This window comes from Acinonyx jubatus, chromosome B1 (assembly GCF_027475565.1).
Source record: "Acinonyx jubatus isolate Ajub_Pintada_27869175 chromosome B1, VMU_Ajub_asm_v1.0, whole genome shotgun sequence".
In the NCBI taxonomy this organism is placed as follows: Eukaryota; Metazoa; Chordata; class Mammalia; order Carnivora; family Felidae; genus Acinonyx; species Acinonyx jubatus.
Window position 1 is genome coordinate 34,063,285 of NC_069382.1, and position 23,403 is coordinate 34,086,687.

A 23,403-nucleotide genomic window follows, 5' to 3' on the forward strand; every position below is an offset into this window, starting at 1 on the left:
TTAATGTTTATTTATTAGAGAGAGAGAAGCATGCTTAAGTGGAGGAGAGGCAGAGATCCAAAGCAGGCTCTGCGCTGACAGTGGCAAGCCCAATGTGGGACTCAAACTCACAAACTGTGAGATCATGACCTGAGTCAAACACTCAACTCACTGAGCCACCCAGGCCCCCATTACTGCTGAATTTCTGACCTAAGTCATTTTTGTTCTTTCTGAAGAATTTTTTAAAGTATATCTTGCATGTCAGTGCTATTGGCAACAAGTTCTCTCAATTTTTGTTTGTCTGAGAAGGTCTTCATTTTTCATTTCTTCTTAAGGATAATTTTGCTGGATACTAAATTCTAGGTTGGTGGGTTTTTTCCTTTCACACTTTAAATATTATACTCCACGTTCTTTTCTTTGCATGGTTACTGAAGAGAAAGTCATCATAATTCTTATCCTTCCTCCTCTATAGGTTAGACAGTTTCTCCCTCAGGCTTCTTTTAATATTTTTTCCTTCATATTCTGCAGTTTGAGTATGATATGCCTATACATAGAATTTTTTTTTAATCCTGCTTGGTGTTCTCTGTGTTTCCTAGGTATGTGGTTTGCTATCTATCATTAATTTGGGAAAACTTGTTTCCCAAATTAATATTTATTATATTATTATTATTATTATTATTATTATATGGCTATTGTTATTACTGCTTCAAATATTTTTTCTGTTCCTTTTCTTTTTCTTCTACTTCTGGTATTTCCATTATGTGTATGTTACTCTGTTTTTAATTGTCCCACAGTTCTTCAGTATTCCATTCTGGCCTTTTCATTCTTTTTTTTTTTTCCTCTTGTTGCTTTGGTTTTAAAAGCTTCTATTGACATTTCTTCAACCTTACTGATTCTTTCCTTGGTCATATCCAGTCTATTCATGAGCCCATGAAAGGCATTCTTCATTTCTATAACAGTATTTCTTATTTTTAATTTTTTTCTTAGTTTCCATCTCCCTGATTACATTTCCCATCTGTTCTTGCAATTTGTCCAATTTTCTCCTAGAATCATTAGCATATTATTCATAGTTGTTTTAAATTCTTGTATGGCAATTCCAACATCTCTGCCATATTGGTCTCTCATTCTGGTGCTGGCTCTATCTCTTCAAACTCTTGCTGTTTTTTGTCTTTTAATATGCTGTCTTTGATTTTTTTTTTGTTGAAAACTGAACATGATATACTGGGTAAAAGGAACTGAGCTAAATAGGCCTTTAGTGTGAGGTTTTATTTTTATCTGGCTAGGAGTTAGAATGTGTTTACTGTTTGCTATAGCTTTTGGTGTCAGAGGCTATAATTTTCTTTCTTATCCTTATCTTTATATCCTCTGTTGTTTTTGGGTTTCTCTTAAGACTTGTGTTTTTTTTTTTATAGATAGTGAGGACAGGGGTAGTGGGGGGAGAGAGAGAAAGGATGTGGGGCTCAATCCTACAATCCTGGAATTATGACCTAAGATGAAATCAAGAGTCCAATGCCCAACTGACTGAGCTACCCAGGCACCCCCCCCCCCTTTAAGACTTCTTTATAAATAAAGTGTGAGACATTCCTGTGTTCATTTTTCTTCCCTTCTCCTTTCCCACATTCTTCTTCCTGATTATCCTACTTTTTCTTCTCAAAATAAAAAACTCCTTTGTGATATGAGCATTTAAAAAAATTTTTTAATGTTTATTTTTATTTTTGACACAGAGAGAGAGAGAGAGAGAGACAGAGACAGAGCATGAGCAGGGGAGGGGCAGAGAGAGAGGGAGACACACAATCCAAAGCAGGCTCCAGGCTCTCAGCTGTCAGCACAGAGCCCGACGCAGGGCTCGAACTCACACTGTGAGATCATGACCTGAGCCGAGGTCGGACGCTCAACTGACTGAGCCATCCAGGCGCCCCTGAGCATTTTTAATATGTCACGTCAATACCACATTTTATTATAGTTGTTTTACTGTCTTCCTACTAGATTGCAAGTCCCTTGGAGCAAGTGCAGCATATTTTCATCTTTGTATATTATGCCTGGTATATAATCAATGCTTAATCAATATTTATAAAGTTATTATGTGCAGTGCTAATAAACATTTTAGCATTGTCTGCTATTGATACTCCCCATTATATATCTCTTCTTTCCAGATTGAGTTTATTCCTATCCAGTGGTTCTTAACTCTGATTCATAATAGAATCGCTTTTAGCAAGAAATTTTAGTTTAGTTTAGTTTAGCTTATTTATTTATTTTGAGAAAGAGAGCAAGAGAGAAGAGGGGAGGGGCAGAGAGAGGAAGAGACAGAATCCTAAGCAGGTTTCACACCATCAGCAAGGAGCCTGTCATGGGGCTTGAACTCACAAACCGTGAGATGATGACCTGAGCCAAGATAAAGAGTTGGATACTTAACCAACTGAGACACCCAGGTGCCCCTAGGAAGAGATTTTAAAATATATGTTCAGTCTATAGAAAAGATTGTCAATATGATTAGAAAATAGAATATCTCAGCACAGAAATGGCAAGTATAAAACAAGAATCAAAAGGAAGATTTAGAACTGATAATTCCATTATCTGAAATGAAAAATTTAGTTGGATGTTATTAACAGTTTGAACATTGCAGAAGAAAGAATGACTGAACTTGAAGAGAGATCAATAGGAACCATTCAATCTGAAGAACAGAGGCAAAAAAGAATTGAGAGATAATAAGGAACAGAGTCTTGGTGACCTGGTTGGGGGGGGGCAATATCATGCAATATATGTGAATTTGGAGAGTTAGAAGAAATGGCTTAACAAATGAGAAAAAATTGGCTGTAATTTTATCAAATGTAGTGAAAAACATCAATTTACATATTCAAATAGCTCAGAAAACCCCAAAGAAAGATAAATATAAAGAAAATACCACCTGTGCACATCATAGTCAATGACAAAGAGAAGACTTTGTGCATGAAAAATTTTTTTTTGCATTCAGAAGAATGAAAACTGACTAAAAAAAACCCTGAAGCCCAGAATCTTCAAAGTGGTAAAAACAAAACAAAACAAAACCCTATTGCCCCATTATTCATTTACGTCCAGTGAAAATATCCTTTAAGAAAAAAGCAAGGGGCACCTGGGTGGCTCAGTTGGTTAAGTGTCAGACTCTGATTTCAGCTTAGGTCATGATCTCACAGTTGTGAGATCAAGTCCCACATCAGGCTCTGCACTAGGCACGAAGCCTGCTTGATATTCTCTCTTTCCTTCTCTCTTTGCCCCTTCCCTGCTTGCACATGCACTCTCTCACTCTCACTAAATACATACATACATACATATATACATATCTATGTGTGTGTGTGTGTGTGTGTATATACATATATATATATATGAAAAAAGTAAAATGAAAAATTATGGCAGATCATATTTTCCAAATATGGCCATAACAATAAATGTAACTAGAATAAACACTAATTACATGACTAAAATTCTCTGAAAAAAAATAGCAAGCTGAAATTATAAGCTGTCTAAAACATACACACTTTAAATACAGAGTCCCAGATAGATTGAAAGTAAAAGATGGGAAATGATATACAGTGCAACCAGTAAGCATAAGAAAGCTTGGTGTGGCTATCTTAATGCCAAATAAAGTAGATTCAAAATAGGGCCTATATTAGCAAAGGTAAAGAGGGATAAATACTCATAAAAGGGTCAGTTCATCAGAATGACGTAGCACTCAATATGTATGTGCTTAATAACAGAGTAAAGACGTGAAGCAGAAATTGACAGAATTAGTGGCAGAAATAGACAAATCTACAGTCACAGAGATTTTTAATACCCCTTGCACAACAATTCATAAAACAACTTGTCAGAAAAAAGATCAGTAAAGTCATAGATGTGAAGAATTCATCAATCACCTTGATCCCACTAGCATTTATGGAGCACTATACCCAACAACTGTAGAATGTTTATTCCACATAGTACGTTCACTAAGGTAAGCCATATTTAGACTATAAAGCAAGTCTCAAGTTTAAAAGAATTAAAATTGTACCACAGTACATTCTCTGATTGCAATGGAACTGAATTAGAAATCAATAGCACTAAGATATAAATAAAAGACCAGCATATTTGGAGTTTAAAGAGCATACTTCTAAATAATCCCTTGGGTCAAAGAAGAAACTTACATGGAAATTAGAAAGTATTTCCAACTGAATGATAATGATAATGTAATGTATTAAAATTTATGGGAAGCAGCTAGAGCAAGTCTTACAGAGTGTGAATGTTTAAATTAGTAAAGAAAGGAATATAATCAGTTATCTAGTTTGCTACTTAAAAAGCTAGAAAAAGAAGAGCAAAGTAAGCCTAAGATAAGTAGAAGAAAAGTAATAAAGAGAAGAAATCTATGAAGTAAAAAGCAGAATAAACTGAAAAACAGAGAAAATTAACATAGGTAGCATAGTTATTTGAAAGATTAATACAATTTATAAATCTCTAACAAAATTCATCAAGAGAAAATACAAATTACCAAAATCAGAATAAAAAAAAGGATATCACTATGATCATTAAAGATAACAAGGGAATAGTGTGAACAACTCTATGCCAATATATTTGACAACTTAGATAACGAATTCCTTTCAAAACTTCACTTGTCAAAATAGACACATAAAGAAATAGAAGATGTGAATAGCACCACTTCTATTACAGTATTTGAATTTGTTATTAAAAATTTACCCCCACCGTCTCTCTCACACACACTCCTCCAAACAAAAACAACAAACTTCTAGGTCTAGCTGGTGGCATTGGTGAATGCTGTCAAACGTTTAATGAAAGCAAGGAAGAAATAATACCAATCTTATACAACTCTCAAGAAAATTGAGCTTATTTTATAAGGCCAACATAACTCTGATACCTAAACCTTACAAAGACATTAGAGAAAGAGAAAAGTATAGACCAATATCCCTCACAAAAGATACACAATAAAATCCTTAGGAAAGTGTCATCAAATCAAATCTAGCAATATGTATAAAGGACATATTGGCAAGTGAAAATCTCTCCATCCATGTCATCCCAAATGGCAAAACTTCATTTTTTATGGCCAAATTAATATTCCATTGTATATATATGTATATACACCACATCTTCTTTATTCACTCATCATTGATGTAAATCCATCAATTTGATTTATCATTTTAGTAAAGGACACAAGTCATATAATAGCTCAATAGATTAAGAAAAATATCTGGCAGTAATCAAGACAATGCTATATTGATACACATAATAGATCAATGGAACAGAATACAGAGTCCAGGAATGGACCGTATAGATGGTCAATTGAATTTCAACAAAGGTGGTAAGACTATTCAATGGGGAAAGAAAGTTTTTCAATAAATGATGTTGGAACAACTGGACAAACGAACTTGAACTCCTACTATCCTGGAACACACAAAACTGATATGAGTGGAGCTGGAAGCTTCCTTGGGTTCCCTTCTCTCCTACCCCCTGCCCACCCCTTAAATCACTCTGTGAGCATTACAAAAGCAGGATCTAGACTTGTGTGGCTTTGAGAATACTGGACCCCACCACCCCCACCAACTTGGGCCCAGCAGAGCACTGAGTGGGGACAACTAGTAGAGACTGACCCATGAGGGGACTCCCCTTCTTGGCCCACTGAGTTTCATATGGCAGTTAGTCACCAGCAGTTCTACATTCCAAGAGCTTTAAACAGTCTAACAGGGAAGGAAATCCAGAAGAAAGGCGGAAGTGGGTTTTTCCAGTTTGTTTAAGCAGGTGCTGTAAGGTTGAGATGAGAACATGAAAACCTGAAAGACAGATGATGGACCTGGAAGTACCCAAATGTGCAGAGTGGTGATTGGGGAGATGTGAAAGCCTACTGGCCATCTGAATTCCTAACCCACAAGTCATTGCCTCTGTGTCCATTCCAATCACCCATCTGCTTTATGCCAGGCAACTCCTATTGAGATACTAAGATCAAGCCTCTGACTGAGAAGCCTCACACTGGGACAGAGCTGCAAAGTGACTCTGGATAAGTGACATCCATGCACCTGGTCAATGAGGAGCAGAAGCTGAGAGTGAGCAGAAAATGGTAGAGGAAGGGAGGAAGTTCAGGGTTTATGAACAGGTGAGATATTGGCCCTAGGAAGGGGTCTAGAACAGGAAGGGCCTTGAATGCTGACCTTCAGCCTAATTTCCCTGCTCAGACCAGAAGGTGCAGCACCTCCAATTGGCCCCACACTGACTGGGTAATACCAACTGGTGTGAAAGTAGGTGAGGCCAATGGGCTCCTGGCATTCACATAGAACCCACAGAGAACAGTGCATGGGGATAGAGGCAGCTCCTGACTGCCAGGTGCCTGGTGGCTGAGTGGCTGGGACAAAGAACACTCCTTAAAGGCTTGGAGCAGTGGGGACTCAGAGCACACTGACAGCCTTGGACACCCAGGGAAAGGTGAGTCCAGATGCCATTGCCAACTCAGGAGGGTGGGGGGCAGGCCTCCACATTGGGGCGCCAGGACCGTTGTCTTCCTCGTTTTCAGTGTCCTGCTGCTGGTGAGCCCCCACCGTGGTTCCTGGCCCAGGAAGGTGGGCCTGGTGGCCAGGAGCTGGCAGGGGGAGTGGGGGACATGGTGTGGTGGCAGTGCTTGCCCCAGTCATCAGCAGCAAAGGTGAGTCAGGGCAGGACCAATAGTGGGCAGACCCTGGGGAACAGCCTTCTGGGCAGCAGAACCTACCTGGACCCATAGAGAGAAGAACTAACACCCCTCCTCCCCCTCCCCCCCCACCCCTGCATCCTGGTCCCAAGCAGGTCTGGCTGCCCCAGAATGAATTCCAGAATCCAGGAAGACTCCACTGTGTGAACGGTGAAATAAAATGGAGTCCCTTATGTCAAGGGGCTTTAAAATGGAGTTAGAAGGCCTTTCAGGAGATGCACCTCCTTATAATCCTTAGTAGGTAGAACCATGAATTTTTTAATTGGAGCAAATTGCAAAGATTCCAAGGATTCTGCAAGAACACCTACAACTTGTTATAGTAAAGGACTTTTGCTTATTGATAGCCCTAGGAACCAATTATGTTTAGCCAAGATTAGCTTTCTGGCACCAACACTGTAGCTGTGGCCCAAGGGTGCAAGATTCAGCCACTCCCTGCGAACAAAATCCAAAGGCAGAGAGACCGGGAGTGGTGAAACAAGAAAGGAATTTATTTCAGTGAGACCCAACACTAGGAAGGTAGTGACTAGTGTCCCCAAAACAGTCCCCAAAGTGCTTAAAATTCTGTAAAGAAAATGTGGGACAAAGGTTAGTGGATATGTTCATGTCTGTGGTAAAGGTCAAGTCCATCACTTTCTTGGAGTCAATCACATGGAGTCTTTATTGCTTGAGGGGTAGATTGGTTTTTGTCATGGGATGCTTAGCCAGTGGGGTCTTTTGCCTGAGTTAGAAGATAAGCTGGGGCAGAAAAAGATAAGCTGGAAAGAAATTAATCAATTAGAAAGTACAGACAGAGGTAAAAATGGAGTTAGTGGAAGTCCTTTCAACACAATAAAAATTCTTGTAGGCAACAAACACAACTTTTTCTTTTTGTCTTTAGAAACCCCTAATTTTTGCTCCCTAGTGGGACATTATTGGGTTGTTACCCAAATATGTGTACCCCGAATGGCAATTCTTTGATCCTAAATAAATTCTTTTGCTTAAATTATTGCTTCTTGACAATTTTAGGTTGACATTAGCAAGACTTGATGTGGCCTTTCTCTTCCTTTCCCTTTCCTTTCTTCATGCCTCTGTTTTGTGAAAATTAATAAAGGGAAACCTCACTAAAATGGAGTCAGGAGGTTCAGCCAGAAAAACTCTCATGCCCTACCACTCCTCCTTAACTGCAGACTCAACAGGAAGAGACAGACCTTGAAGTGGATAGTAGTTCACTATTCCAGTAGGAGGATGGAAGGCAGCCCACCAGCCTAGCCAATGAGAGCCACAACTGATGGACAGCCACTATACTTCCAGCTCCCAGTTTACTCCAGTAGTCTTTGCATTTATAAGAACTTTCCCAACTTCCTGCTTTCCTCTATAAAAGAGCATTCTCCAACTTTGTTGGGGGAAGCTGCCTATGGTTTTACCCTGGCTTTCTTGTTCTGGATTGCAATTATCTGTTATCCTCAAATAAACCCAGCTTTTGCTGGTAAAATAGCTAATAGTTTTATATTTAAGGTTAACAGTTTAAATTCTAAAACATGCAAACTGTGTCTATTTTTCCAATCAATTTTTACAGAAAAGCAACTTTCCCACCTACTTTTGATTCAGTTCCCCTGAGTGGCCACTGTGAGCAACTTACCGATTTTTTTCCAGTCACTTCCATCCATAGGAATGCATACAGGGCTCACAAGGTAAACCACCAATAATCATACAGCAGGACCCAAGATCTATCTTAGTTTAGGAGGCTGGTGTGAAGCTCTTGTTTTGATTTTGATTTTGATTTTGAGAATGAAACTGGTAAGGATGTGCATCCTGAAGACACTTATTATGGAAATATATGCATACTTGGAATTATTTTCCAAGTTAGTGGAAACTCCAGCCAATTACCCTTTTCAAGGTTACTTTTACGTTAAAAAAAAAAAAAAGACAAACCCAAATCAAGGTTATAGAAATCATAAAATTGTAAATGTTTTCATTGAATAAATCAGCAAAAAATTCAGAAAAGCAGTAATATTTCAGAATTTATTTTTAAAATATCAGTTTATATTAGGTAGGGCCTGTGTTTACACTGCATGATGAATGGCTTATTTTAGTAAGGCTATATTACTCCAGGATAAATGTAAGGATGACCTATGTAGACAAGGTCAAAAATCTGGATTTGATGGTTTGGGGAATGTAAGCCCAAACACGCCTGTTAGCCTCCCATAAGTCTTGCCTTTTTTCTATGCATTTAAGATGCACTTCTTAAAGCTAATAACAAATTACATTAGCTGTTTTATGTCAGTACATTCATATTTATCTTCATTTTTTAAACAGTGGTATTTTATTGCATGATAGAACCAAAGATTATTTTATTCTTCCCTTTTATGCATAGCTGCTTAGATTATACACTGGTTTTGGTTTTGCTAATTCCAACGTCATGATAGTAATTACACTTGTATTGATATGAAAAATGATTTTAGGATTTTGTTTTTATATCGGTAAATTCTTCTCCAAAAGAAAGTTGTTCCAGTTTTACACTCACATCACACATGCATAAGTGTAAGCATCCAGATCGAGGAAGCACCGAGAGCCCACAACAAATTTAACCCAAGGGGGTCCACACCAAGACACATCATTAAAATGGCAAAAGTAGTGATAAAGAATTTTAAAAGCAGCAAAGGAAACAGTTACATACAAGGGAAACCCCATAGGGCTATCACCTGATTTTTCAGCAGAAACTTTGCAGGCCAGAGGGAGTGGCATGATATTCAAAGTACTGAAAGGAAGAAAAGCCACAATCAAGAATACCCAGCAAGGTTATCCTTCAGAATAAAGGAGAGATAGGGTTTCCCAGACAAACAAAAGTTAAAGGTATTCATCACCACTGAACCAACCTTACAAGAAATGTTAAAGGGACTTATTTGAGTGGAAACAAAAGTTCATAATCAGGAGTAAGAAAGCTATAAAAGGAAAAAAATTCATAGGTAAGTGCAAATATATAATGCAAGTAGTAGATGAATCACTTATAAAACTAATATGGAAGTTAAAGCACAAAAGCAGTAAATTCAATTATATCTGCAAAAGTCAGTCAAGGGATCCACAAAATAAAAAGAAGTAAAGTGTGACATTATATACATAAAATATGATGGGGGAGTAATAAAATTTAGTGCTTTTAGAATGGGCTCAAACTTAAGTGACCATCAATTAATATAGACTGCTATACATTATATATGAATCTAATCTAACCACAAACTCAAAACCTATAATAGATATGCAAAAATCAAGGAGAAAGGAATCCAAGCACAATAAAGGAAGCCATCAAACCACAAGGGAAGAGAGAAGAAAGAGAAGAAAGGAACAGAAGAACTACAAAAGCAACCATAATACAAGTAACAAAATGGCAGTAAGTATATACCTCTCAATAATTACTTTAAGTGTGGATAGACTAAATGCTCCAATCAAAAGGCATAGAAGGACTGAAATGGATTAAAAAGCAAAACCCATCTATGTGCTGTCTCCAAGAGACTCACTTCAGACCTAAAGACATGTGGATTGAAAGTGAAGGGTTGGAAAAATATTTGCCATGCAAATGAATGTGAAAAGAAAGCCAGGGTAGGGGCGCCTGGGTGGCTCGGTCGGTTAAGTGTCTGACTTCAGCTCAGGTCATGATCTCACGGTCTGTGAGTTCAAGCCCCACGTCGGGCTCTGTGCCGACAGCTCAGAGCTTGGAGCCTGTTTCAGATTCTGTGTCTCCCTCTCTCTCTCTGCCCCTCCCCTGTTCACGCTCTGTCTCTCTCTGTCTCAAAAATAAAATAAAATAAAATAAAACATTAAAAAAAAAAGCCAGTGTAGCAGTACTTGCAACAGACAAAACAGACATTAAAACAAAGACTGTAATGAGACAAAGAAGGACACTACATAATGATAAAGGGAACAATCCAACAAAAAGTTGTAACAATTGTAAATATTTATGAACCCAATTTGGAAGCACCCAAATACGTGTAACTACCATTAACAGACATAAAGGAAGAAATTGACAGTAATACAATAATAGTAGGGAACTTTAACACCCTACTTACATCAGGGGATAGATCATCCAGGCAGAAAATCAACAAGAAACAGTAGCTTTGAATTTCACATTGGACCGGTAACAGCTATATCAGAACATTTTGTCCAAAAACAGTGGAATACACATTCTTTTCAAGTACACATGGAACATTTTTCAGAATAGATCACGTTAAGCCACAGAATAACTCTCAATTTTAAAAAAAGGAATGCATAATTGTGCCTGATTCCTTTTACCCTTGTTACACTAAACTTTCATTCTTTGCTAGTCTAAGAGGTACAAAATGATGCACTACCGTTGTGGTTTTGATTCCTTGGTGCTAATAGAGGTTTACAAGGATCCATGAGATTTCTGGGAGAAGATGATCAAGATACCTTGATTAGGTGGCAGGGGAGTGGAATCCCAGTCGTTCACCTGAACTATGTCACCTGGGGCCAGTTACTGGCCACAGCTTTACCTGTAATGAGATGTCACCCATGTTCTTGGGCTGTTGGAAGGATTACATCAGTTGGGACCCAATGCTGAGCTCTTTCCTAACCCTGCGTCTTTACTCTGCATCTGCTAGAATGGTCCCACTTCTATTCTGGGTCTTTTCCTTCCAGCTCCCTCTCTCTATGACAGTAGGAATTGTGAGCTTCAGAGGCTCAGAAGCTCAGTTAGGCTGAATGGGCTCTGATATTGGAGCTGGACACAGTGGCCCTGCTCTGCTCCTTTCCAGCTTTGGGAGCCTGGTGTGGCCCTGCTTCTTCAAGTGTAGAATGGGGAGGAGAAGAAAGCCTACAGGGCCCTTTGTTAACTGCTGAGGGCTGTGTGGGCACTTCTGTGAGGCTGTGTAGGAGTTCAAATCACATCCTCAGGGAGGTGTCAGTCACTATGATGTTGACAGGGTCACAGGGCCACATGGTTTCCACCCCGGCAGTGGCTGCCACCTGCTTGTATTGGCCCCTTGGTATGGGCTCCCTGAGGTGGAGGCAGGAGCTTCTGAAAAGCTTCTGAGGGCTGCAGATGACTGGTCACCAATTATGGCAGCTTAAAAGTCTCACAATCTGATGACAGTTAACTAGAGAACCAGGAAAGCAAGTGGTTTAATTCAGTCAGAGTTTGAAGCCCTGAGAACCAGAGGAGCCAATATGTAGAGTCTAGTTTAGATTGAAGGCCTAAGGACCAGAAGTTCCAAGGGCAGGAGAAGACGGACATCACAGCTTTAGCAGTCAGGACCTCGAAAGATTACATGATGCTCACCCACTTTGGGAGGGCAAACTGCTTCACTGAGCCACCAATTCAAATGTCAGTTTCGTATGGAAACACCCTCACAGACACACACAGAAATAGTATTTAGCTGAATATTTGGACACACTGTGATCCAGTCAAGATGACACATAAAATTAACCATCAGAGTATGGTTTTCTTTATATTGCAGTTGGTTGGATTTCTTAGACCTTTGGCTTTATAATTTATATCCAATTTGGAAAAATTTTGACCATTATTTCCTCAAATATTTTGCCCATTTTTTCTCTTTAGTGGGTCTCCAATTGCTTGTATGTTAAATCCTTGATACTATTTCAGAGCTAATATAGGATCTGTTCATTTTTCCCTTATTTTTTCTCTTTGTTTCATTTTGGGTCTTCCTATTGCTCTGTCTACAAACTCACTGACATTATGCAGTATCTAATTTGCTGTTAATCCCGTTCAGTGTATCTTTAATTACAGACATTGTACTTTTTTAATATCTAGAAGTTTCATTGATGTTTTTAATACCAGCCATTTCCTCCTGATCGTATTCAGGAGATTTAATACACTGAAGAATATTAAAAGATTTAGATTAGCTGTTTTAAGTTCTTCATTTAAATTCCATTATTTCTCTTATTTTTCTTGATTGTTTCTATTGATTGAATTTTTCCTGTTTATGGAGATTTTTTTTTTTTTGCCATTTTTGATGTCTGGTAATTTTTTTATTAAATAATAGACATTGTTAAATTTACTTTGTTGGGAATTGAACTTTGTAGTATTCATTTAAAGAGTGTTGGGTATTATTGTCATCAAAATTAAGAAAACTGAGTATCAGTTGGATCATCTGATACTGCCTTTTAAACTTTATGGCTTGGGATACAGTTACCTTACTTGGGCTAATTTTAACTACTAAGACTCTAATAATAAACTTCTGATAACCAGCTGGCATCCCTTTATGCAGTTCATCCATTCTGATGAATGGGAGCAAAAACAATTCCAAGACCTGGGCAAGCCTCAACCCTTGTCCAGCCTGCTGATTTCTGATGGTCTCTTCTCTGCCTGGGTGGGTCCCTGTCATGCATGCACAGATGAGCACACATCCAGACACTGGACATCTGCAGAACACTTTCTGTTCAGCATCTTCTCCAGCCCTCTGCACTGCATTCAGCCTCTTGGAACTCCTGCCTGTGTCTCCTCAACAGAAGTCACAGGGCTCCCTTTGGGTCCCCTCCCTGTGCTGCAGCCTGGAAACTTTCCTTAGGGATTGCAACAAGGCCATCCCTAGGCTCACCTTCTTTGTTTCCTAAGAGAAGGTGTTCTTATTAACCCGCCAAGCAGCTAACAAGCCCTTTACTCAGGGAAAGTCTGGGCCCTTGGGGAGGGAAACAAATGACCCATGTTTATCCTAGTCCTGGGAGCTCACAGTGTGGTGGAGGAGATGAGATCAAGGACCTAAATAACTAAAGGAAAATAGCATGGGGTCTCGTCATCCTCACCTTATCCCATCTCCAGAGAGGCTGCGATGGTGTTGGGGAATGTTATTCAGCTGTATTTGGACTCTGACAGAGTTGTTGCAAGATCCCAGGTTATAATATTGCTGGCCTGGAGGATGTGATTTTAATTAAAGTCAACCTTGTGGCTAATATTTATACCAGTCACAACATGTACTTACAAACAGCACTTAACATGTGCCAAGCTCTGTTTTTCTGCCTCCCTCTCTTATACATATACCGAACCATGAACCCACATCTACAGGTTGGCACAGTCGATCTCTGGCTACACCCTCGGTCTCCAGAAGCAGAGATAACCACAAACTAGAATGGCTTATCCTCTACTCTGCCATTACTTTGACTTCTCTCTTGTCTGATCCTGTTCCTGTGGACTTTCCCCTCTATGTCCACTAGTGTCCCTACACCCGTGGCATTGTCACCTCTGCCTGGGCAACCCCTCCAAGCCCTTTTCACTGTTGTCAACCTTGTTATCTGTGTGTGTGCCTCAGCTCCCTGTGACCTGGATCTTTCGTAAGGAAAGGAAGGCCCATGTCATGTCACTGATGCTCCTTCTACAGTGTTGATCACCAGGCTCAAGACATGCCTTCCCCAGGTGAGTGGGTGGCTTGGGCTCTAATTCTCTGTACTGACACTGACATGATCTTGTCCTGTTGTAGAGTATATTTAATGTGGGTGGTGGGAAATATGACAGGTAGGTTGAGGATAGAAAAGAGGTCAGTGAATATCATCCAGAGGAACTGCCCAGATCCATGAGCTCCAGGAGCCAGGTGTCAACTTTTCAGTGGGTGAGCCCTGATCACGCTAGCACCATTACAGATATTTGTTTATAAAAATAAAATTGTTTGCTCTTTGGATGGGGGACGAGATGTGTGAACTCAGATGTGCCCTGAGGAGCATTTGGTACATGTCTTAGTGGTTAGGGTAAGTGTTTAGGTTGTATCAGCCTGAGAAGGAAAGTGGCAGGTGACACTGATGTGAGGGAAACAATTATGATAACACTGGCAGGGGATGAATTGAGTTCAGTAGCCCAGGTTTCCTAATCTGAGAGGTGGCAGAGGTCATTAACAAAGTCAAAGAGCACCTGGGTGGCTCTGTCAGCTGAGCATCCAACTTCAGCTCAGATCATGATCTCACAGTTTGTGGGCTCAAGCCCCACATTGGGTTCTCTGCTGTCAGCATGGAGCACACTTGTCTCCCTCTCTCTCTGCACCTCCTGCACTCACGCTCTCTCTCTCTCAAAAATAAACAAACAAAAAAAACAAAGTCAAAGAGTAAATTGGTAGAAAAGGGCTTAAGAATTAGGACTATGAATGTGATTTTGGAGACAGTAGTAGCATTTCATTGCCAGAAGACTGAATGAAGGTTTCAGGTCGAACAATGACAACAAATGGAAATGTGCATGTTGAGAAAGGAAGAAAGATCACCAGAAATAGAAAATATGAACCAAATGTAAAGGACTGTTATATCCTCTTAATTTCTTAAAAGTATATACAAATATTGTTACATTGTGTGGTTTATAACATGTATATAGGCAATTCCTAGAACAGCTACTGCAAAAAGAATGGGAAGCAGTAATGAATTGATCTATCTTGTAAGTCTCTTACTTTTTACACTAATATTATGCTATGAAATTCAGCAATGAAAAGGCATGAAGTATTGAAATACAGAACAACATGTATGAATTTCAAAATAATAATTTGGAGTGAAAGAAAACAGAGAGAAAGGAATACATCCTCTCTGATTCCACCTATGTGAAAATCTACAAACTTCAAACTATTCTATTGTGACAGAAAGTAGATCAATAGTTCCCTGGGTCCAAAAGGGTCAGGGCAGAAGGGAGGATTATCAAGGGGCAAGAGGAAACTTTAGGGGTGATGACATGGTCATTAGGCTGATTGTGGTGGCATTTCACAGATGCATATGTCAAAATCTATCAAATTGTGTAATTTAATGATGTGCAGTTTACCATATGTCAATTATTCCTCAATAATCTCTTTTTAAGAGCCTGTCAATAGACTGAAAACAATTAAGGTCGTGTATTTTACTACCTATACCAATTGTATATTCATGATGGAAATATGTATAGTGGCACCTGGCTGGCTCAGTTGTAGAGCATGCAACTCTTAATCTCAGGGTCATGAGTTCAAGCCCCAACTGGGTATGGAGCCTACTTAAAATTAAAAAAAAAAAAATAGAGATGATGAAAATATGTATAGATGAAAAGCCAATACACATACAAAATGGAATTCTAAAAAATAATTAACATCAAAGTATGCAGGGAAGGAGGAACATGGGGTGGGGGGAAGACTGGACAAACAAAACAAATGGTAACTTATACAGCTATTTCAACCATATTAATTTTTATGTTTACTATAAATCCCATAAACACTGCAATTCAAAAGTAGAAGAGGTTAGAGGAATGAGAGAGTGAGACCAACTACATAATGTCAATTAGAGATGCAATTTTTTTTAAGTTTTTATTTATTTTGAGAGAAAGAGTGAGCAGGGGAGGGGCAGAGAGAGAGGAGAGAGCAAGAATCCCAAGCAGACTCTGTGAGTGCAGAGCCCAATGGGAGCTCAATTCAGGACTCGAATTCACTAACCGTGAGATCACAATCTGAGCTGAAGTTGGATGCTTAACCTTAACCAACTGAGCTACCCAGGCATCCCTAAAGACACAATCTAAAAGCATGACACAGATATATTGAAAATAAAAGGATGGAAGAAGATATACCATTCAAATAGTAGAGGTAAGAAATCTGCTGTGGCCATCTTAATGTCAGATGAAGTTGACTTCAAGACAAAGAATATCCTGAGAAAAAAAGAAGGAACTTTATTTGTCCTAATGGAAGGGGAGGCAGAGGGTGTGGACACTGAAGCCAAATGCGTGGGGAGATTCCCTGAATGGAGCCCATGGAAGTTTTCTACAGAGAGCTACTTTCTCCCTGAGGTTAAGAAGTAAAGTCATTTGCTGAGACTGAAAAGCAGTGAGGAGGTGCTGGAGGAGAAGAGTAAGTGTGAAATGGTTTTTACAAAGCAGGAGAGTAAGGGGTCTGGGGACTCAGTGGCTCCAGAGCAGCAACAGGCCCATGTGTGGTTGCTGCATGTGTGGAGGTGTTTTGTTTTTGTTTTGTTTTTAATGGAGAGATCATTGACACATGACATTATATTAGGTTCAGGTGTATGACATAATGATTTGATATTTGTGTATATTGTGAAATGATCACCACAATAAGTCTAGTTAACATCCATCACCACACATAGTTACAATTTTTTTCTTGTGTTGAGAACTTTTAAGGTCTACTCTCTTAGCAACTTTGAAATATGCAATACGGTATTATTAACTATAGTCACACTGCTGTACATTACACCATCAGGACTTATTTTATAACAGGAAGTTTATATCTTTTGACCATCTTCACCCATTTCATCCATTTCCCCATGGCTACCACACCTCTGGCTACCACAAATCTGTTTGCTGTGTCTGTAAGTTTGTTTTGTTTTGTTTTTTAAGATTCCACATATAAGTGAGATCACATGGTGTTGGTCTTTCTCTGACTTATTTTGTTTATCATAATGCCCTCAAAGTCCAGCCATGTTATCACAAATGGCAGGATTTATATATATATACATGATATGTATACAAGATAATATACATACCTCAATTTCGTATTCATTCATAAATGAATAAGCACTTAAGTTGCCTCCATGTCTTGGCTATTGTAAATAATGTTACAGCAAACATGGGTGTGCATATGTCTTTTCAACTTAGCATTTTCCTTTTCTTTGGAGAAATATCCAGAAGTGGGATTGCTGGATTATATGTTGCTTCTATTTTTAACTTTTAAAGGAAATTCCATACTGTTTTCCATAGTGACTGCACCAATTTACAGTCCCACCAGCAGTACACAAGGGTATTCTTTTTTTCTCCACTTCCTTGCCAGTTCTTGTTATTTCTTGTTTTTTGTTTGTTTGTTTGTTTGTTTGTTTTTATAATAGCCATTCTAACAGGTGTAACGTGATACCTTATTGTGGTTTTGATTTGCATTTCTATTAGTGACGTTGAGTATCTTTTCATGTCTCTGTTGGTCTCTGTCTTTGGAAAAATGGTGGTTCAGATGCTCTACTTTTTATTTTACTTTTTGAGAGGGAGAGAGGGCGCAAGTGAGCAAGGGTCAGAGATAAAGAGAGAGGGAGAGAGACAGAGGTAGAGAGAGAAAGAGAGAGAGAGAAGCGGGGCTCACCCAGGGCTTGTGTTTTACCCAAAGCAGGGCTCTTGCTCACCCAATGTGGGGCTTATCTGTCTACTTTTTAATTGGATTGTTTGTATTTTTGCCATTGAGTTGTATGTGTTCTTTATATTTTTAGGCAATAACCCTATATCAGATATATGATTTGCAAGTATCTTTTCCCAGTTGGTAGATTGCCTTTTCATTTTCTTGATAGTTTCCTTTGCTGTGAAGAAGCTTTTTAGTTTGATGTAGTCCCACTTATTTATTTTTGCTCTTGTTGCCTTTGCTTTTGGTGTCAGATTCAAAAACTAATCACCAAGACCTATGTCAAGGAGCTTATCACCTATGTTTTCTTTAGGAGTTTTATGACTTCAGGTATTATGTTCAAAGTCTTTAATCCACTTTGAGTTAATGTTTGTGTATGGTATGAGATAATGATCAAGTTTCAGTCTTTTGCATGTGGCTGTCCAGTTTTCCCAATATTATTTATTAAAGAGACTGCCCTTTCTCCGTTGTATGTTCTTGGCTCCTTTGTAGTAAATTAATTGATCTTAGATGTTTGGGTTTATTTCTGGGTTCTCTGTTCCATTCCATTGGTCCATGTTTTTATGCCATATCTGTTTTTATACCAATACCATACCATTTTGATTTCTATAGCTTTGTAAGAGTGAATTTTTTGTAATATTAACAAGATCAATTCATCAAGGAGTCATAATAATCATATATGTACATGTAACTCATACAGTTTCAAACTACATGAAGGCAAAATCTGCAGAATGAAAGGGAGATTATAACACCCCTTTATAAGCAACTGATAGAATGATTACATGAAAACTCATTGAAGTCATAAGAAATCTAAACATTATAAAGCATGTTGATTTAATTAACATTCATAGAGCACATTTGCAGTATCTACTTTAGATTCATTCTTTTCTAGTGAACATGGTACATTGACTAAGATATATCACGTCCTGGGCTATAAAACAAGTCTAAATTAAATGTAAGCACATGAAATCATACAAGCACCATTCTCTAACTCAATGAAACTAAAGTGGAAATGAGTAACAATATCTAAGAAGACCCCCAAAATTTATATATCAAGCAACACACTTTTAAATTATCCATGATTCAAAGAAGAAAAGGAACTTTAAAAACTTCTCTCAATAAATGCCAATGAAAATATAACACATCAAAATATGTCAGATGCTGTGAAAACCAGCAATCAGATTAAAATGTATAGCTTTCAGTGCCTTTATTAAAGGGACAGAGGGTTAGAGGCAACAGAGTATGATTACTAATGGTTTCTTTTGGGTGTTAAAGAATATTCCAGAATTGATTCTAGTGATGGTTGTGTAACTCTCTAGTTATAACAATTGAAATGTATACTTTAAATGAGTGATTTATATAAAGAATCATAATTATTAATTGTGTGAATTATATCTCACTAAAGCTGTTAAGAAGAAAGGAAGAAATACATAAAATCTGTGACCTCAAGATCAGCATTAATCAGCCATAGAGATAAATACAAATTTAAACCAAGTGAAGTAACAAGCATAGAAATCAGTGAAATAGAATATTCTGACACTGATTACTAGGAGTTGGCGCAGACTCCACAGGTTAAGGGCTTGGTCCCACATGACCATCCCCACTTCAGACATCAGTCACAAGCAGTGGGCTCCCACGTGATCCACACTTTTGTCTGACTTGGCTGTAAATTGGGGGTTCCCATGACCCTCTCCTCAGATTCAATAATTGCCATAACAGCTTAAATAACTCTGGGAAACATGTTTATCGATTTATTTTAAAGGATACAAATGAGTAGACAGATAAAGTACATTGGGTGAGGTCCAGAAGAGTCCAGAGTGCAGGAACTTCTGTCCCTGTGGAGTTGATATGTACCACCCTCCCAGCACATGGATGTGTTCACCAACCTGGAAGCTCTCTGAACCCCATACTCTTGGGATTTTATGGAGGCTTCCTCACACAGTGCACTGTCAATTATTATCTCAGTCTCTACCCCTCTCACTTTCCCCAGAGAATGGGGGTGAGGGGCTGAAAGTTTCAAACTTCTAATCATGGCTTGGTCTTTCAGTGACCAGCTTTCACCCAGAAGCTGTCCTGGAGCCCACCTAGAGTGGCCTCATCAGAAAAAAAGACACTCATATCGCCCCCATCACTGAGGAAGTCATAAAAGTTCCAGGATCTCTGTTTCAGGAACTAGGGGTAGAGACTGTACACACACACACACACACACACACACACACACACACACACACACACACCACACACACACCACACACTTCCATTATGTCACAGATACAAACAATAAAAAATACTACTGACAAAATGGAAAGTTGGTTTTCTGAAAGATCATCAAAAGTAATAAACTTCTAACTAGACTAACAAAGGAAAAAAGAGAACACAAAATTCCAGTGTCAGGAATTAATGATTAATGTCACAAAAAATTCTGCATCCATTAAAATGATATCAAGGGGATCTAGGGCACCTGGCTGGTTCAGTTGGTGAAATGTGCAACTCTTGATCTTGGGGTGGTGAATTTGACCCCCATATTGGGCATAGAGATTACTTAAAACTTACAAACAAATTCATGCCAATAAATGAGACAACTTGGATAAAGTGTATAAATTCTTTGAAAAATACTACTTAGCAAAATGGACACAAAATGAAAATATAATCTGAATTATCTTGTACTTAGTTATGAATTGGGATTCATTATTTAAAAACTTACCACAAAGAAAACTGTAGGCCTGGGCCGTTTCACTGGTAAATTCTATAAATATTTATGGAAGAAGTAACACTAATCTTACACAAATTCTTTCAGAAAATATAGGAGTTCTTCAGTGGTTTATGAAGCCAGCACAGCCCTAATGCCAAAACCTGACAAAACATTTCAAAAGAAGAAATATACTAATTAATATCCCTCCTGAAATTAGATGCAAACATCCTGAACCAAAGTGAACTAAATTCAGCAATATTTAAATAAGATAACATATCAGCCAACTGGGGTTAATCACAGGAATAAGTGTTGCATTAACATTTGAAAAATTAATCAGTGTTTTTCACTATATTAACAGTATAAGAGGAAAAATTATATGAATAGATGAAAGGATGCAGAAAAAGCATTTAACAACATTGAATCCCCCGTTCATGCTAAATGCTCCTATTATGTTAGGACATCTGATAAAGACCATTTTCTCATGCAGTCATATAGCAGATTAGGATAAGATGGAGCATGAGGCAATTTTCTGAAATAATGCTTATGTACCATGACCTCATAGGGCATTTGGGCTACACACACGATTGCATTTTTCAAAGCTCTTTGAGTGGTGCCCTTAAGAACTGGGCATTTCTCTCTTTGTAAGTTTTACCATGAAGAAAACTGTCAACAAATATTGAACCCTAGTTATTGAAATATATGATGAAGTATTAAGAGAAATGTACTGATATCTACAACTGAATTTCATCAGATGAATGGGCAGAGGGATGGATATGGAAAGAAATATGGAGTAAAGCAGATTTGGCAAAATCTTGGTTATAGAATCTAGGTGGCGAATATATGGGAGTTCATTATATAAGTCTTTAAACTCTACTGAATTCTTTAAAATGTTCATAATAAAATACTGAGGGAAAGAGTCTGAGGAGGAGAACTGGGAAAGACAGGAGGGAAGAGCATTATGGGAGAAGAGAAAGGAGACCCTGCATTCCCCGGACTCAGAGGAGGCTCAGCCTGGAACAGGGAGGACATGAGGGACACACGGGAGCTTAGATGTCACCAAATGCTTGGCAGGCTTTATGTGGGAGAGGTCTGCATTTTACCTTGTTTAGATACAGTCGATTGAACTGGGCTCAAAATAAGCTGTTTTTTTTTTTTAACTTTTTCTTTTCTTTCTTTCTTTCTTTCTTTCTTTCTTTCTTTCTTTCTTTCTTTCTTTCTCTCATTTAATTTAACTTTCTAATTTAAAACACTCTCATGTTAAAGGAAAGTTCCAAAAACTGCAAAAACCCTTGTCGTGAACCATTTGGAAAAGAGCTGTTGACATGATCAATGACTGAATGCTTTAGTGTATGTTTTCAACAAATGAGAGCATTCTCTCCTGTAACCACAATACAACCCTCAAAATTAGAACATTAACATTAAAGGACGCCTGTGTGTCTCAGTCAGTTAAGTGTCCAACTCTTGATTTTGGTTCAGGTCATGATTTCATGGTCATGAGATTGAGCCCCATGCCAGGCTCTGCACTGAGTGTGGAGACTGCTTAAGATTCTCTCTCTCTCTCCCCCCTCCCCCAAAAAACAAAACAAAACAAAAAACCCATTAACATTACTAGTTATTCCTATCATATTTCTTTGGCTGTCCTCATGATGCCATTTTGAACAGAGAGACCCTGACCCAATTTCCTGTGTTGCTATTTTCTCTTCTGTATGACTCTTTGGTATTTTGTGAGACACTGGCAAGCTCCTTTGGGGTGAGCTTGTCAGGTTAAAGTCAGAAGTTCGTTACTTAACATGTGATCCCATATCCTGATATTTATTTGTTTGTTTGTTTGTTTGTTTGTTTGTTTTTAAGTAGGCTCCATGCTCAGTGTGGGGTTTGAACTCATGACCCTGAGATCAAGGGTCACATGCTCTACTGACTGAGCCCACTAGGTTCCCCTCTATGTCCTGATTTTTAAAAAGTGTGCTCATAGTATAACCCTTAAATGTAAATATGTGTGTGTGTGTGTGTGTGTGTGTGTTGTGTGTGTGTGCAAGAGAGAGAAAGAGGAAGTGAATTCACACATAAGGTCAAATAAAACAACTAAAAGGAACAAAATAATGTCTCTAATTGAGGACATCACATGTGGTTTCAGATTCTTATAAAAACTTTCCTTGCCCATGTTTTCTGGAATAAATACATTTTATTGTATTACAAGAGAAAAAAATACTGGAAAAATTTTTCTGGTGTGAAATTAACTTGTTAGCACCGAAGGCCAAGGGACAAACATGAATACAAAAGAAAGAGAGTATAGAGCAGGAGGAAATGTCCCAGTCTGTTTTTTTTTGGCTGGGGTGGAGAGAATGTGAGAAGCATCCCAAGAGGGAGGAGAGTCTGGCTGCCACTCATGCCTGTCTTTACCTTGTCCCCACAGGCCCTAACTTCCTCAGCCATTCTGCAGGGCAAGACAGAGTTCACCAGGATTAGCTGCCCCACAGAGATGAGAGCCCAGCCCCTGGGAGGGGTTGTGTCCAGCAGGTACATTGGAAGACTGATTTCCAAGCCTTACCCTGCCCTTGTCTTCGTGTCCCTCTGGTCTTCTGATGCCTGCAGGTCCTGGCCCTTTATTTCCCTGGTGTTTATTGGATGTCTCCTGTGTGCCAGGCACTGTGTTAGTGGAAGACATGGGGCCCCTGCTTTCTGGAACTCTCCTTCTGGGATGGCATCCAGACAGACAGAAGAATGTGTCAGTTAAGACATACTAGGAACCCCAAGGATAATTGGGTGACAGATGGGACAGAGACTAGGAACCCCAAGGATAATTGGGTGACGGATGGGACAGAGACAGATGGGAATGGTGACTTTGATACAGAGCCACTGTCTCTGGTGCAGGGAGCCAGGGAGAGGTCCTAAGAAGGCCCCCCAAGAACTATTGCCCCTGAGTGCAGGGACTGGACTTCTTTGAGCAAAGCTGGAGGGCAGCTGGGGTGAGTGGAGGGTGAAGAAGTCAG

The 23,403-nt window shown here is 38.9% G+C and overlaps 1 long non-coding RNA gene across 6 annotated transcripts in view; it reads left to right on the forward strand.

The window, feature by feature from the left end:
* Window positions 1-23,403, forward strand: part of LOC113604688 (uncharacterized) — a 57,251-nt gene that overhangs the window by 25,547 nt on the left and 8,301 nt on the right. For 4 of the 6 annotated variants that reach the window (XR_008295953.1, XR_008295956.1, XR_008295954.1 and 1 more), the window contains 2 exons: window positions 9,907-10,040; window positions 13,933-14,036. This is a non-coding gene — a long non-coding RNA (uncharacterized LOC113604688). Of the gene's footprint in view, window positions 1-59; window positions 6,415-9,906; window positions 10,041-13,932; window positions 14,037-23,403 lie in introns of those variants that run through there. The other 2 variants (XR_008295955.1, XR_008295957.1) reach the window with 2 other exon arrangements.